At 42.8% G+C, this 15,301-nt stretch overlaps 1 long non-coding RNA gene across 1 annotated transcript in view; it reads left to right on the plus strand.

Moving 5' to 3' along the window:
- LOC138258877 (uncharacterized) overlaps positions 1-13,877 on the plus strand; it is a 157,648-nt gene extending 143,771 nt beyond the window's left edge. Inside the window, exons 3-4 of the long non-coding RNA XR_011198594.1 lie at positions 6,352-6,476; positions 13,041-13,877. This is a non-coding gene — a long non-coding RNA (uncharacterized lncRNA). The remainder of the gene's footprint in view (positions 1-6,351; positions 6,477-13,040) is intronic.
- Positions 13,878-15,301: the final 1,424 nt, after the last annotated feature.

Genomic DNA, 15,301 nt, shown 5'->3' on the forward strand with positions numbered 1-15,301 from the left:
CTCCAGGTCCCATCCCAGCACGTCAGCCACAACATCTGCGGGAACAGTGGTGCCAGTAGTAACCGGCTTCTGGAGTGCGCCAGGCAGCAGGGCAGCCAGTGTGCCAAGGAGCCAGAGCACGGACAGTCCCCCACCTCAAAAGCACAAAAAGTTGGCCAGTGCCCGGCGGGAGAGAGGAAACAAATCTTCCACCAAAGCCGCTCCCAGGGGTACAGTTGGGAGTGTGGAGCCAGCTGCACCACCATCCAAGGTGGGGAAGGGGCACAGTAAAACAGGCAAGTCTGGGAAAACCTGCACTGCGGACAAGACCGCAACAAGCACTGCTGCCAAGGACACCGCCGCCACAAGCACCGCTGCCAAGGACACCACCGCCACAAGCACCGCTGAACAGGACACAGTCGCCACAAGCACCGCTGCCAAGGACACCACCGCCACCAGCACCGCTGAACAGGACACCGCCGCCACCAGCACCGCTGAACAGGACACCGCCACCACCAGCACTGCTGAACAGGACACGGCCGCAACAAGCACCGCAGGCCAGTGAGCGCCAAAGATTCCGACGCTACTGAGGCTGCCACGAGCAGAATGAAGCACTGTGGGCACCAAGTCCCCTCCAGAACCAGTGGAGAAAGGCATCCACTGCCTCTGTCCTTGGCAGAATGAAGCACTCTGGGCACAAAGCCCCCTCCGGAACCAGTGGAGAAAGGCATCCGCTACCTCAGTCCTTGGCAGGATGAAGTACTCTGGGCACAAAGCCCCCTCCAGAACCAGTGGAGAGATACATCCATTACCTCAGTCCTTGGCAGGATGAAGCACTCTGGGCACAAAGCCCCCTCCAGAACCAGTGGAGACTGTTATCCACTTGAGAGAATGTGGCTTTGCACTCCCCAGGATAAAGCGGTGGGCAAACCACCCACTGGAGAGACTTGAGAGACTGTGGTTTTTCACACCCCAGGATAAAGCAATGGGCAAACCACCCACTGAAGAGACTTGAGAGACTGTGGCTTTGCACTCCCCAGGATAAAGCAGTGGGCATGGAGCCCCCTCGTGGATCTGCCGTCGTGCACTCATCCAGCTGAGGTGCCCCCCCTTTCCCTTCCCCCTGAGGTGCCTGTTTAACTTCTATCTGATGCGACAGCAGTGTTCTCTCCGTCTTGTTCGGGTATTGAGTATGGGCCTCGCCCATGCATTTTGGGCCCAGTGGTCCACGGACTATGATGGTCGAATACCTTGGACTTGTATTCTTGGTGTATATATTTGTTTATAGTGTAAATATCTTTATATATTTTTGATTAATGTATTTGAATATATTACAATTGTTCAACTCATTTCCTTTTGTCCATGCATTCTTCCAGGGGGGGATGGGGGTTGTTAATGTAATGTATCAACATGTACTTGTGTGTGTTGTAGTGGGTGAGGGTGGGGGTGGGAGTGTTGTGTGTGTGTGTCACTGTTTTTTCCCTCCTCCCTCCCCTGTGTCGTAGGTGCAGTACTCACTGTGGTCTTCGCCGCCGTCTTTGTTGTTCCTGGTAGAGGAGCAGGAAGATAAAGGCTGGAAGAATCTGGAGCTCGGATTCCATGGCATCCTGAATCCTCGTGGGGTGTGTAGAGGTGAGCGTTTTCCCTTCCAAGTCCTGTTTCCGCTGTGTTTTTGTTTGCGGTGAATCCGCCCCAGCAAAGGTGTCGGATTGGACTGTTGTAATAATGTAGGCGGTACATTGTGTTCCACCTGTCTGTTGGCAGTTACCGCAGGGGTGTTTGTTTGTACCGCCTTGGCGGTCGGAATGTTAAAGTGGCTGTCTATGTTGCCGGTTTCCGCCACGGTCGTGATTCCATTTTCTTTACCGCCGGCCTGTTGGCGGTTTTACCGCCGCTTTCACACTGACCGCCAGGGTTGTAATGACCACCTAGTTGTTTGGGAAAACCTGAAAAGACAAAGGTGTTGATTAATGTATGCCTATTTTCTAAATGATAACAGTAACAGTTGTTTCTTTTGAAAATTAAGACCACGCATGTACGTTATGATAGAAAGAGACCCAATTATTCGTATTCAAAGGCAATGTTTGGGGGCTTGAATTGAATTAGGTGATATGCTCTGTTAAGTAGGCTATTTAGAATGCCTCATACATACTATTGGAATATAAATGTATATCTGTACATATTTAGTTCCTGAGAATATCAGCAAGTTTCCTGGAGTTATGGTGAGAGGTACTCACAAGTAGCAGCAAGGTGGGTTACTGATCATTCTACAGAACTTTCGAATTAGGTTATTTTAGAATAAGGAGCCATAAGGATTTTGGGCCACATGTACGAACCATTTTGCACGTCGCAAATGGCCGTTTGCGACGTGCAAAATGCAATTTGGGATGTACAGCCCCATATTTGCGATTCAGTAATGTATTTACCGAATCGCAAAAAGGGTTTGCGAGTCGCAATTAGGAAGGGGTGTTCTGTATAGAAAGCATTCAGCCTGGTCGGGTTTCAGGGCACTCTTTAGGGATGATATAGCTAATATATAAAAGTTGGTTTTTCTTCATGGTGTTTTTTTTTTTGTTTGTTTAAAACCATTTTTATTAAGCTAGAATAGTGGCTCCTTTAGCTTTATCACCCCCTCCAATTTTCATGCCCCCCAACCACCATATTTCCCGAAGTGATGACCTGAATGCAAGTCGTCACACCCTCTGTTATCCAACCTTGAGCATCAGTCCCACAATGGTAATTTAGGTTCAGCGCGCTTAATTGCTGATGTCTATTTGTGATGCATTCAATATTTGTAAGATGATCTGTCAATAGTTGCCATATTGCTTGGAACTTTTTGTGTTGTTGGAGTAACTCATTATTTATTATTTCTATTCCTAGAACAATCCACTGTTTAATGTGACATCCAAACACTGAAGGAGGCTTTGTCCATTTCTCATTAAAGGCCATTGGCTGTTTGTCAGCAATCAGTAGACGAAGTATTATTTGTACCTTAGACATATGTATCACCCTCTTATCTCCTTCACCAATTAAGATCACATCTGGAGTATCTTGTTTAGGGAAGCTCACTATTTGCTTAATTTTGCTAAGCATCTCTTTCCAAAAAGTATCATTTTGGTGCATGACCACCAGAGATGCAGGTTTGATTCTTCAGGACCACCGCATTGCCAACACTTACCTTTAACATTGGGGTATATATTTTTTAAACATTGTCGGGTGTGATTTTTTTAAATTTTTAATTGTTTTCCCTGTGTTTAAAAATTTTTGTGGTTTGAAATAATATCTCCCTTCACGTTGTTTCATCTATGGTTCTCTGCAGAATTCTCACCCATGTTCTCTGGAAGTTTCATTTAACCCTATTTTCCCCCTCCTCCAATAAGTAATATATGTTAAATATTATCCCTAAGTGCTTGAGCATCATTTAATAAATGTCTCAAAGTCAGTCAGATCTCTCCCTGCCGTAGGCTTTATATGAGGATGCGTAGCCCAGTGCCTTGTCTGAGTGTAGGTCAGTATGTTACTTTCAGTGAGCATAAACTCTGCCTTGCATTATTGTAAACATTTAGGGCCGGATGTACGTAGCATTAGGTTTGCAATTTCCTAATAGCAAATTTTGCGATTCGCTATTAGGAAATCACAAACTGCTATGTACTACAGTGTGTTTAACACTGTCTGCAATTACTGAATGGGTTGGAATTTGTGACCCATTGGGAATGGCCAGCAGTCACAAGGATGGTGGCCTGCTGGGGTCAGGAGACCACCATGTCTGTGACTGCTTTTTCAATAAAGCAGTTTTTTAGGGTCGAGGCTGCTCTAGCAAGCGCTTGCACATGCGTATCGCTCGCCAGACACTGTAGTATTTAGAAAAGGGCTCGGAGCCCTGTCCATGTCACGTCAGTGTCTTTCATTGGTTTGTGGGCTTGCCTTTTAAAATTTGCTTGCTTTCATTAGTGGAAGGCATGCATACGTCATGCCGTTTCCGGTGGTTAGCCCTACTGAAAACATGTGAGGCTCGCTGTTTGCAGTCTGGTTTGTGGACTACTTTTTCTCTTTTTTTAGCAGCGCGATATCGCTGGGCAGAAGTCAAGCGCTTTGCATGACATTGACCCTGTTACATAGTTAATTGCACTTTTCTTGGTTATGTTGATAATTGCACTTTTGCTGATAGGTTTCACTACGAGTGAACTGTAGCAAAGCAATCACACTAATTTTTTTCCATTTAATGAGGCAAGAAAAGTTTGGTTGAGAGTTTACAACTGCTAATAACTGTAACTTGGAGAAATGCGAGACCCGTTGCATTGAAAAGGAAAATGGGCTGCATTGCAAAAATAAATGACAATTTTTATTTTTATTTTTCAAGATTAGGCAGTGGTGGGCAATAAGACCACTGCCTGCTCTTAAAAACATTTTGTACCGGCATTCCCATTCTGTTTGCGAATGGTTGCCACCAACTTGAAGTTGGTGGTAATCTGCAAATGTTTTGCGACTGCATTCCCAGTTGCAACACATTCCTTGTTACCAGTGCGACTTGCTATTAGGCATGGACGCCCTTGGCACATCCCTTCCTTATAGCGAGTTGCAAACCCTATTTTGGGAGACGATAACAGGCTACCCACTCTCAAAACAGGGTTGGTACATGCCAAAAAGCATTTCACTGGTTGCTAACAGCCTAAAGCTTCATAAATCTGACTCTTATTTTCTACTTTATGGAAGAAATCAGTCTGTGTATGGCAGTTGCACTCAATCCATCTCTTAGATTGCCTAATTCTACAAGGCTGGGGTAAATTTGGACCATAAAAAGAGAGAGCAAGCACACTGCCTGGCATTCCAGCACACCATTAGTGCAGATGCATTTGTTAAGTGCAATGCATGGTAACACTGACTTTAGTTGAGAGTCTTTAGTATTAACCATTGTTGGTGCAGCCAGTGCTGTGTATCTCTAGGCATGTATTTCATGTTTCCAGATATTTTTCCTTTTCAATTAGAGAGGAACATATTAAAGTTAGGGATGCTGCTGGGAAAAATATATATTCACATGTATGTACCTATAGATATGATACTTTAGTTCCAATTCTCTCCTCCAATATCTGAATCCCAGTAAGACTTACCCACTGACACCTATGCCAGTTGTACAAACAAACCTCTCCAAGCCACGTTGTTAAGTTTAGATCGGTCTCACACTTTAAGTTCATCCAGTCAGCAACCCAGCCCCCTTTTCTTTAGGGACCACCTGTTGTCTGTCCAGCGTGTTCATCCTCACACTGCATTATGTATATTTTTACACTATGGACTTTACGTTTTGTATATGCAGCATTTCTTTTGTATGTGCGTGCCCATGTTTGGACTGTGTCCCCTTTTTGGGCTGTGCTGTGACAGCACTTATTAACATATATAAGTGCCTGACTTATATGCTTCAGGGCAGAGGATGCCAGCTTGTAAGACGTAACACTGGGATGTGCGTCTGCCTTCTGCCTTGGCCTGCCAATAAACCTTGGTACCTCAAGAAACATTTCATCTGTTCCGGAGCCTTGACTGGTGTTTGTGTTTTCTTTGCGTCACTCTGAGGAAGGTTGAAAAATATTTTCCTAACAAATGGCGTCATAAGTGGGATGCGTGAAATGCCACCAACGGTACGTTAATTAAATTCCTTGCTGTTGTGGCCTTTAACGCTTAGCTAAGAGTTAAACTGGGGATTAATGTAAATAAAAATATAGCTGGCTATTTAATAGGTGGCTGAGGAGTAACTAAGTTATGCGTATCATTACGTTAAATGATAGTGGCAAATTAGTACGGCGAATTGTAATACCATGCAGGAGAATCTGGCCAGACAGAAGATAATTTTTTTCTTAAATAGGTGACTGAGGAGTAACAAAGTTATCCGTATCATTGCGTTAAATGATAGTGGCAAATTCGTATGGTGAATTGTAATACCACGCAGGAGATCCTGAACAGAAAGAAGAGAATTTTGTTTTTGTTTTACGGGAATCCCAGAGAGAAAATAAATTAATTAATTAAGTAATTAAAACCCTCGTGGAGTATAGCTTGAGAAGCATTTGATCCATTGGCACCGGAATACAGGAAATGATTTTGAAATGGGCACAGACAAATAGTCTGTCATTGATAAATGGCTGTATTTTGAATTATGTGTTGTTTAAGTGTAAATGTGCCACTATGTTTCATTGCGATGTTTTTGAATTACATGTAAAGTAGTGCAGCACTGCATTAGACAAGATTTTTTTTTATGTTGTGCCTTTAAATTGTCAACAGCTCCTGTTCTCTATCTCTCTGTCTATCCACCACTGCATAACAATTTGTTTTCCCTGTTTAACTATTTTTTTTGCAGGATACAACCATTGTGTTTATTTTTTCCAGATTGTAAAATTGAGAGGGAAGGGCACAATGGGCAGCAGCAAGTCTAAAGGAAACTTAATGATGCCCTAGTGTTTAAACAGATGACAGGAGAGAAATGTTTTGACCAGATAGCCCCATAGAGCAAGGTAAGAAGGACACAGACTGTCTAACAAATGTAAAGTAGTTTGCGGGCTAATGTGGACAGACAGAGGGAAAGCAGAGTGTAGCTGTAACAAAGCCTTGAGTATTAAAGACAGGCTTCATGCACACAAAACTGTAACAGCAGACAAATATCTACATTTTAGGAGTGACATTTATAACATAGTGATGATAAAACTGACTTTAATGGTAAAAGTGCACTCAATTTAAGAGGAGTAAACCTCACAGTAGTGAAAGAAAAAAGAAAAAAAAAGAATTTGTGCGTGACACCACCAGGACATGTCAACTGAAAAGTACATGCCCCACCTACCTAGCGCCCACCTTAGGGGAGACGTCTATGAAGCAAAAAGGGATTTTTAAGGATTGGCAAACAGTTTTAAATGATAGGTCAAAGTAGCAGTAAACTGCGCCCACAGGCTGCAGTGGGAGGCCTGAGACAGGTTTGAAGGGCTACAACAGTGGGTGGCACAACCAGTACTACCGCCCACTAGTAGCATTTAATTTACTGGCCCTGGGCACTTAGTAAACTACTTTAAAAAAAAAGATCTTTCAAATATATTTGTGGTTGGATGGGAAATAATTACTTATCTCTAAAGGATAAAATAAACCTTTCTAGGATTCAGCAAGGGATCATGTTCGCAGCAATAAAGAGATCAACCTAAAATATGAATTCTGAATAAACACTTATTACAGTATGAAACTACAGCTTAAAGACTTTAAAACATTATTCAGTAATGACCAAGGCTGAATATGGCCAACTACCACAATGTTTGCTCAACATACACACATGTAAATTATTCTTACAATAAATTTTCCTAAAATCGTTTTTGCATTTTTATTATGTTTATGATGTCTAATATCACTACTTTAAATATCAGCTATGTAACTAATTCCCATAAATGTTTGCACCCCTTTCTTCTCATGGTGTACTGCAAGGCAACAGAAAGGCTAAGGCACATCATTAGAATTGCATTATTCTGCCCACATAATGATTTTAAATCATCCTTTTCATAAGTATTCTGTTATAACATCTTATTAAGGAGCAGTTAATGTTTTGCATTTCTACTGCTTCAAGCACACTTTTAAGGTGCTGCTACTTTTCTGTGTCATTTTTCTCAAATTACGCACTCAGATTTCTGTGTATAAATCGGTAAATATGGTGAGTACAAAATATAATGATTTTGAGCTCTAACAATGTCAATGTTCCTGTATCTTAGAGACAAAATTGAAATGTGAGCTTTAGTTTCAATGTGGCCTCATGTCTGCAGTGTTTCTCAAGTACCCCAGCTCCTGGCCTGCTTTTTGCACAGGATTTCTATGCGCATACTGGCATCCTAAATTTTCTTGAGCCAGTTCTTGGATGGTTACCTTTCCCTACTGATGTTAATTGGTGGTAGAGAGCGCACTGCACAGAAATACAAAAACAGCATAGTTTAAATCCTACCTTTCCAAAGACTGAAAATGTGGATGTTAAGCAGTCATGCTTGCAGAGCTCAGATGGGACTCTCACATAGGACAAACACTAAAACACTAAACAGCAGTTGTTAACTGTGCTGGGACAGGGGATGTGAATTTACGACAGCAGGTTTAAGCGTCAGATGCTAAGCTTCTGTATTTAGCCCTGACTTGCACTGCTGTTACCAAAAAAAAATACTCAAGGGTAGCTCTGCACATTTCCTCATTCAAAGTTATACAAATAAGTAATGACAACTCTGGCAGTCCTATTTTACACCAGATTTTTTGCAGTATAGAAAATGGGATAATGGGAAAGTCCCTTATAATTAAAGTCTTTACAGAGGAAGTCCAAATACTTGAAATTTGATGAAAAGTATAGTAAACACGATTACTTCATGATTGATCCACAAGTTCCATCCCGGCTTTTCACATGGAGACGGACGCGTTTCCAGGCATGCTGTTGGTTCCTTGAGATTAAGAACAGACCGCATGATTATATATCACAGAGTGTTTTGTATTGCTTTACTTTACCTGAATGCTTTGAGAAAGCCCTGGCTTACGTGCCCTTGGGGCGAAACACGTGTTGGCTGAAGTTTCATATGTTGTTGTTCAGGATTCACTACTGATGTTACCTACGTTGGAAACTATTTGTTCTACCTATATTAATAAATAAGGAACTTGTGGATCAATCATGAAGTAATCGTGTTTACTATACTTTTCATCAAATTTCAAGTATTTGGACTTCCTCTGTAAAGAGTTTAATTATAAGGGACTTTCCCATAATCCCATTTTCTACATTTGTACTTTAGGAGGACTAGGGTTCATGTCCTCCGGCTAAGTCCCTTCGTACTATTCGTTTATATAAATCAGGCACTTTTACAGGAAGTCAGTGTCTTGGACCCTCTCCATTCTTTGGAGCACGCCTTGTATGCAGATTTTTAGCAGTACACTGATTAAACTGGTTTTATCTAAATGATTTTAAAGTGACACATGTACACGCTTAGCTTGGCAAACTGCTGAAGGGTCTACATTAGACTGTGAAAGCATGACTGCATGTCATCACCATATTTTAAATATGAGATACATATGTACATATACATGTACATTTTTAATTGTACTAATGCAATTTGTACATTTAGTATATACCACTTGTAATAATATTAAAGAAAATGAAAAGGGTGAGCTAGTTTGGAGGACTGGCTACTTCTTTTCAGCAGTTTTGCTTTTATTTCTTACGGTTTGCAAACAATGCTTTGTGTAGGGAGGCTTGCAGCTGTGTCCTCATTTGAGATGGCTCTCTTCCACACATGTGCAAACAGTGTAGTGTGATGCTAGCCCTCACGTATAAAGGAAGAATTGCAGATTCTGTTAGGGACAGGGCATAGTTTTTGCTGTTTTCTTGAGGAATAGTACCTTTGTAGGAGATATGCAAGGTAGGGCTTACATTATTGAATAACACTATCAAGGGTCACAGGGTAGATAAAATGGAGGACGAGGATACCAGCAAGGAGACAAGAGTAGGGATCAGTGTTATTATTGCACAAGCCCAGAGGCTTACAGAAGAAAAAGCACTACATAAGGAACGCTTTCCAGAGAAAACAAGTAGGAACATAGGATGACGCAGAGAGAGAGATGACCCAAGCAGCGGAAAACCGATTAACTTGGTGCTTTATGATGGAGGTATCTGACACACCTGAAGAGAATACAATGTTTCCAACTAAGGTAGGAGATAAAATGGTTGATTTCTTAATTTCAATATGGATGTGCCCCACCAATTTGCTGGGGAGATACCTCATCTGCCACAATTTTTGCAACAGTATATGCTTTCAAGAAATGGAATTTACTTACAAGCACCTGAGTGCAGGTTAGAATTGATTAACATAGCACGAACTGCAGCAGTGAGCATTGACCTAGGACCACAGGAAGAGCAATTCTGTTAGGGCCAGCTTCAGAACAACACATGCCTATAGCGGTAGCACCAGGATTCTACCATAACAATTTAGGCCCCATGGTAACTAAGAATTTTACATTTCCTTTGGGATTTGTGACTGTGTTGGGAGATGGAGAAGGATGCTGTTGAATGCTGTGTATGCTCAGAAACGACAGGGCTGTAGTTTTTGACAAGCTTGAAGAGACTATGACTTTACAGCTGACTAAAAAACAAGGTCCTAGAACAACTGAACTCAGAGGTTTGGGCAAACACAAAAAATGAGGTAGGATCATTAAAAACATAAAGTGACGCTTGAGGAAAATGCGGAACTACCTTTTGTGTGTCAGTATAGACTGTCACCTCAAGCAGAGGAGGGAATAAAAACTGTGATTGCGTCTCTTTTACAGCAGGGTATCATAAAAAGACCAATAGCCCTGTAATAGTCCAATAATTCCATTGCCCAAGGGCAACACTGGACAATATAGAGTCATACAGGATTTACGCCAGATAAACAACATCGTGGTTCTCTTAGCACCTATTGTGCCTGACACCAATACTATATTACCTTCTATACTTGCAGAAGCAGAGTACGTTTCAGTTAAGTCTCGCAAGTGCGTTTATCAGTATTAGAGCCCATCCAGAGAGTGAGTACCTCTTTGCCTTCACAGTAAATGATACCCAGTATACTTTCACTAGACTGGCCCAAGACTTCACAGAGAGTTCCACGGTCTATGCACAGGCAGTAAAGAGAGGCCTGGACAGCCTACACCTGGAAGGCAGCAGTGTCATCTTGTAGTACACTGATGATCTCCTTGTAGCATCCCCATCACTTGAGGCTTGTGAAAGAGGCACTGTAGCTCTGCGGAACCACCTCCAGGAGAGAGGACACAAAGCCTCATTGTCAAAATTTCAGTGCTGCCAAAAATAAGTGACTTACCTTGGTTATGTGGTATCCAAAGGTACACGCTGCATATCACCTGACAGGATAAAAATGATTCAAAGCATGAATGGCAGAATGATGTCCTTCCTGGGGATGATGAACTACTGCCGCCAGTGGATCCCTGAGTACTGATCCTATATTGCATTCTTGAGGAAATGCACACTACAATATGCACCTAACAACATTGTATGGATAATGAACTTGCAGAATGTTTCAAGAGACTGAAAGGGACATTGTGTACTGCACCAGCATTGGGGCTGCCTGATTACAAACTGCCCTTCCATTGCTATGTGTCAGAGCAAAATGGCATTGCAAATGGTGTACTGACACAGCAGCATGGCTCTGGAAAAAGATCTGTGGCGTATTACTCTGTGACTTTGCCTTCGGCTGTGACTGGGCATCCAGCCTGTTTGAGAGCAGTGGCAGCAGCCGCTGTGATGGTAATGAGGGCGGCTCCCATAGTGATGGACTACCCTTGTTTTGTTTATGTGCCACATTCAGTACTGTTGTTGTTGTCATCAGCAGCAACACAGCATTTTTCGGCAGCCAGGCGCACGGGTTATGAAATGCCCATCTGTTGATTTGGCAACATTATTACCTGCAATAGGTGATTCTGATGAGACCCCTGACCATGATTGTGTTGAGGTTGTAGAAGCATGCACCACACCCAGACCAGATTTACAACAGACACCTTTAGAAAAGGCAGACTACGAGTGGTACACTGATGATTCCTCCAGTAGACTAAGACACCAATTACATAGCAGGGTATGCGATAACAACAGTAGACACCATAATTGAAAGTGCAGCTCTGCCCCCTGGCATATCTGCCCAGCAAGCTGAGCTGTATGCTGTAACAAGAGCATGCATCCTAGCCGAGGGAAAACTGTTAACATTTATACTGACTCACATTATGCCTTTGGAGTTGTCCACGATCTTTGCCAGCTGTGGCAGTATCGTGGTTTCATAACAGCAGCAGGGCGCCCCATCTAAAATGGCCTTTTAGTAAAGAACTTGTTAAAAGGAATACTGCTACCCAAGAGAATAGCAGTCATAAAATACGAGGCACATATAGGGACTAACACCAAAATAGCCAGCGGAAACGCCATGGCTGACACTGCAGCAAGAGAAAGCATGTTACAGCCAGTACAAAAGGTGCCCCTAATGGCAAAAAGCATTCCAAAAATTCAGCTTATTCAGAGGCAATTGTTGCTAGCTGATGTGAAGGAAGCACAATGGTCTGCAACACTAGCTGAGGAAAGAGTGTGGATTGACGCTGGGTGTTTGCAAATTATGGGATTATGGGTCCACCGGGATGGAAGACCTGTGGCTCCACATAGTATGTTCCTTCCCCTTACAAGGCTTGCTCATGGACCCACTCACATGCCACAAGGGGGGATGAATGAGCTAATTAGACAGGAATGGTTTGCACCAGGGATTACAGCCTTCACTGCACAATTCTGCTCCCAATGTCTTGTCTGTGCCCAACATACTAAAGGCCGTTCCCCTGCTACACATGATCACTTACCAGTACCACAGGGGCTGTTTACCAATGTCCAAATAGACTTTGCCTATATGCCCCCAGTGAATGGATTCAGATATTTGTTGGTGTGTGTGGATCAATTTTCAAAATGGGTGGAGGCGTTTCCCACAAGGAAGAATGATGCAGCAACTGTGGTGCAATGCTTGATGAAAGATATTATACCCCAATTTGGGGTCCCCCAGGGCATTAATAGCGACAGAGAGGGTGAATATGTGGCTGCAGTGGTGCAAAAGATGTGTGAATGTTTGGGAATAGAGTAAAAAACTGCATGCCCCTTACCACCCCCAAAGTTCAGGACAGGTGGAAAGGATGTACTCCACTATAAAAAAAAAAAAAAGATTAGCAAAAACAACGGATGCAACAGGCCTGAAATGGCCTGGTGCTCTGCCTTTAGTGCTGCATGCCATAAGGGCCACTCCATCTAGGACAACCCTTTTGTCCCCCCATGAGGTACTGATGGGGGGGCCTATGTCTGTGGGGTTGAGGTTGCCTCTCCCAGCATCTCAAGCAGCACTGCTGTGGACAGATGAAAACATTTCTGACTATGCTATAAAATTGTCATCAGTCTTGAGGCATCACCATCTCCAGGTGAAGGAAGCTTTGCCCCAACTGTCCTCAGAGCCCACACATCCTTTTAAAGCTGGAGACATGGGCATGGTGATAAAAATAAAAAATGTTTCTCTTAGTTCTAGGTTGACTGGACCACACCTCGTATTCCTGGTGACGCGGATGGCAGTGAAGGTACAGGGACATCCTGAGTGGATTCACAGCACTAGCTGCAGATACACACCAACAACAACCAAGACCGACGTCCTGCAACAGATGAGCACCTGCAACCTGTGCAGCAGCGCAACATACCAGGAAAGGGGGAGACGGACCAGACCATTCCCAAGAAGCACACTGAGAGCTCCTCATCACGTGTCAGGTGACACCAACTGATGCAGTTGAATGAAGCACACAACATAATCTCGAAGAAGGGTGATGGTCACACCTGCAGAAAGATAGACTGAAGAGGACACCGCAGGGCAGGTCCATGAAGCGGCCCCTGAACAAAACGACTGCAGACCAGTAGGAGAAACAGAGGCCAGCACACTGCGTGCCATTGCTTCACTGACAATTAGAGAAAGTAGCTTAGAACTGAGTGACAGAAAGACTTTATATCTATATCTATAACTTTTGCCATGTTCCAGCAATTCTGTAGTAAGAGCAGCTATTCGATTTCTGCAGTTAAAGTTCCACCTCCTACAGAGCAGGAGCTAGCCCACAGATATCTTAGAATACAACAAGATGTAGAGGGGGCACATAAAGAAATGTTTGATTTAATGGCCATAGACCCATAACACATGAATGTATTGGATATTAGCATTTCATTAAGTCTATGTTTAAATAATGAATACCTCATAGGTGTATATCTAGATGACAATATATGTATTTCATCTAAACAAAATGTGTAATGCCATCCGAAGATATGTATTTTATTGATACGTTATTACTATGCTTCCGCAATGTATATATATATATATATATATATATATATTTGCAATCAAGTATGATATTACTATCAAAAAGGATATATTGTTGGGAAAAATATATATTCACATGTATGTACCTATCGATATGATACTTTAGTTAAAATTCTCTCCTCCATTATCTGAATCCCAGTAAGACTTCCCTACTGACCTCTCTGACACCTATGCCTGTTGTACAAACAAACCTCTCCAAGCCACGTTGTTAAGTTTAGCTCGTTCTCACACTTTAAGTTCATCCAGTCAGAAACCCAGCCCCCTTTTCTTTAGGGACCTCCTGTTGTCTGCTCACGTGTTCACGCTCACACTGCATTATGTATATTTTTACACTATGGACTTTAAGTTTTGTATATGCAGCATTTCCTTTGTATGTGCGTGCCCATGTTTGGACTGTGTCCCCTTTTGGGGTTGTGCTGTGACAGCACTTATTAACATATATAAGTGCCTGACTTCTATGCTTCAGGGCAGAAGATACCAGCTTGTAAGACGTAACACTGGGATGTGCGTCTGCCTTCTACCTTGGCCTGCGAATAAACCTTGGTACCTCAAGAAACATTTCATCTGTTCCGGAGCCTTGCCTGGTGTTTATGTTTTCTTTGCGTCACTCTGAGGAGGGTTGGCTGTGTATCTCTAGGCATGTATTTAATGTTTCCAGATATTTTTCCTTTTTAATTAGAGAGAAACATCTTAAAGTTAGGGATGCTGGCAATGCTGCTGAGTCCTCTCAGGTTTCTGTACCAGCTATACCAGCATACAATTCTCCCAAATGCATTGTGGTAAACACAGTGCATGGTAACACTCACTTTAGTTGAGAGGCTTTAGTATTCACCACTGTTGGTGCAGCCAGGGCTGGGTATATCTAGACATATTTTCAGGATATTTGTCCTTCTTCAGCAGAGAGTAGCACCTTACACTTGGGGGTGCCAGCAATACTGCTCACTGATTTCTCTGTTTTTTGTACCCCTCCCAGAGTGCAGGTGCATCTCAGTGAGCTCGTCAGCCCAAAAACTCAAAGAAGCCAATCATAAAATTGGGAAGGGAGCACACTGCCCAGCATACCAGCAGACGATTTGCCCAGGTGTCCTTAAGGGGAGCCAGTGTGGAGTCTCCGAGGATATGGAGCTAGGGCTTTAACAAAAGTTCCGAATCACTTTCTGAAATAAATGGTTGCACTTTCTTCAGAAGAGAGAGTTTGTACCAGGCCATCTTAATTTTCTGGTAATGTGTGACATGCTAGTTTGTTGGCAAAATGGCGAACCTTGATGCTAATATCCTAATATTCTAGGAATGGGACAAACACAACAATAGGGATCCCCCAATGCCTAGATGAAGTTTACCACCTGCATGGCTGAAGTCGCCAAATGAATGAAGACCAACTACCTAAAGCTCAACTCCTACAAAACAGAAGTGGTACTCTTCAG

This window comes from Pleurodeles waltl, chromosome 2_1 (genome assembly GCF_031143425.1).
Source record: "Pleurodeles waltl isolate 20211129_DDA chromosome 2_1, aPleWal1.hap1.20221129, whole genome shotgun sequence".
Lineage (NCBI taxonomy): Eukaryota > Metazoa > Chordata > Amphibia > Caudata > Salamandridae > Pleurodeles > Pleurodeles waltl.